Genomic DNA, 2,363 nt, shown 5'->3' with positions numbered 1-2,363 from the left:
TTGTTTTTCTATTAGTTCAGTAATATTGGTAACATTTATTGGTTGTATATTCTTTTTGTTGCTGTTGTTGTTTTTCTATTAGTTCAGTAATATTGATAAACTCATTGTTAGCTTTTTATCTACATTTTCATTTGTGTCCAAAACGAAAAACATGAAGTAATTATACTTCAGAAGACGGCGCCAACGAAATTGAAAAACTTTGTCCAGAACATTTTAAATGTTTTAATAATCAAGTGAGAACTTTCTGAAACATTTAGCGAATATGTGCGTAAAGGTTTACAAATGGATATTTACAGTAATGTACCAATAAAAGAATTATTTACAGTCACGTGCCAATAAAAGAAATATATTAAACGCTGAGAATCAATGTTCAATCTGAATTTATAACTCATTCCTGGGGGAGGGGTGGCTTAGTCTTATGTTGGAAATAAACAACTTCGAATAAATAAATAAATGTGTATTTGTTTAATTTTTTAGTGTTAAGAAAAAAAGGTGGTAAAATTTGAGCCTAATTCCTGATTTCAAAACGATTCCTTCAATCGTTTTGAAATCTGGAATTAGGCTCAAATTTTACCGATTCCGATACCCCCAAATTTTACCGATTCCGATACCCCCCAAATTTTCGATGTTTTCTGATTCCTGAATTCGATTAATCGTCCCAACATTGATACACACACACACACACACACATATATATATATGTGTGTGTGTGTGTGTTTGTTTTACCATTTTGCCAGTTGAATCCTTCTGTATAATGGTATCTAAAAATATGTACAAGCATATGTGTTGCGTACACATTGATAAAATAAAAACCTTTTGATATTAGTTGTATCTTTTACGAATGTCCAACCCCGCTTCTCTAACCCTAGTCAAAACTTTCTGTGATAATTTAATATATTCGGAGGCCCGAATAGTTTGAACTTGAAATAAAGTTGAAGCTGAAACATGTATGCACGTATGTAGCCAATAAACGATGAAGAGGCTAGAAATGGTTGCCAGTTCTGTCCAACGAGGAGTTGATTTTGTACGAACCGAAATGAGGCTAACATTGGAAAAGAGGAAATTGAATAATCTGTACCTACAGGATCTAATTGAATCAAAACCCAGATTACATCGACTTAAAACTAACCCTTATAATCCACCATGTGACGTTGGTGTGCCTGACCTACTTTCCTACAAACTAGGCCAGTTACGTGTTTTTATTTTTGTTGTTATTCTCCTTTTCCCGCTTTATGGCTTCGTACCAATTATGGCCCAATTATTGAAGCGTGGTAAAACGATTTAATATTGTCCGATTGTCCATTGTAAAAGGTCATTACTATTGTTGTTATGATTACGTTATTACCCGCAGTCGGCTATCGATAAAGGAAGAGAAATTAAGTTCGTTTGAATTATGTGTTAGGGGAATGCAGTGGGAGGAGGAGGAGGTGGCATTAAAATTCCACAAACGATGGATCGGTAGAAGGACAGACATAGAAACATTCACAAATTACAAAGGCGGATATAAATATATCTATCAATCTGTAAGCAATGAAATAAAATAGTTTGATTAAAACAGCTAAATATATATCAACTCTTGTCCAATATTACACACACATACGTACATGGTGGCTTCCTTCAGTCTTGACAGACTATGGAAACCCACTGTAAGGCTGCCTGCGCGTGAAATTTTTGTGGCAAGCGTTGCGCAATCACCAACCACACCTCTCCTGAGTCGACATTGTTACATATCAGTGGCAAGTGGAGGTTCAGGACGACTGGAAACAAACGACGAGATAAGCAAATAGCACATACAGCGCCTAGCATTCCCAAATGGTCACCCATCTGGTACTAGCAAGGCTCAACATTGCTTAACTTCGGTGATCTGACGGGAACTGGTGTGTCAATGTAATTATGCCGTACATACATACATACATACATATACTGTACATTTATATGCTAGTTGCCACAAAAACTTCATCAACAATCTTGATTTTTGTTTTTATATTTACGTATTTATTATTTAGAGAGAGAGAGAGACAGACAGAGAGAGACAGAGAGAGAGAGAGAAACAGAATCAAAATATATCTCTGGCAAATGAGTTACACAAAAGCGTTCGTTCCATTTCCACAGCAAATTTAACTATGTATGAAGTTAATTTTGAGATTACTTTTGTATTTAAATAATGTTGGTTCGAGTTAACCAAATAATTGTATTCATTGTTATTTTTTCTTTCTCTTTTGCTATCATTTTCATTAACCTCTTATAAAAATTCTCATCAAACAAATACTTAACTGCATTATTGATTAATAACATATATTTCTGCACGTCAAAAAACTTTCATTCAAATTCTTCGTATTTTGTATTTTATTCGTTCAGTCGTT

At 34.3% G+C, this 2,363-nt stretch overlaps 1 pseudogene; it reads right to left on the bottom strand.

Moving 5' to 3' along the window:
- Positions 1 to 1,787: 1,787 nt before the first annotated feature.
- Positions 1,788 to 1,904, bottom strand: LOC145259417 (5S ribosomal RNA; annotated as a pseudogene).
- Between the last annotated feature and the right edge of the window lie 459 nt (positions 1,905 to 2,363).

The sequence above is a fragment of the Euprymna scolopes genome, chromosome 34 (genome assembly GCF_053919585.1).
Source record: "Euprymna scolopes isolate OS-2025 chromosome 34, ASM5391958v1, whole genome shotgun sequence".
Taxonomy (NCBI): Eukaryota; Metazoa; Mollusca; class Cephalopoda; order Sepiida; family Sepiolidae; genus Euprymna; species Euprymna scolopes.
Note: the sequence above shows the minus strand (reverse complement) of the source record. Positions and strands in the feature narration are given on the sequence as shown.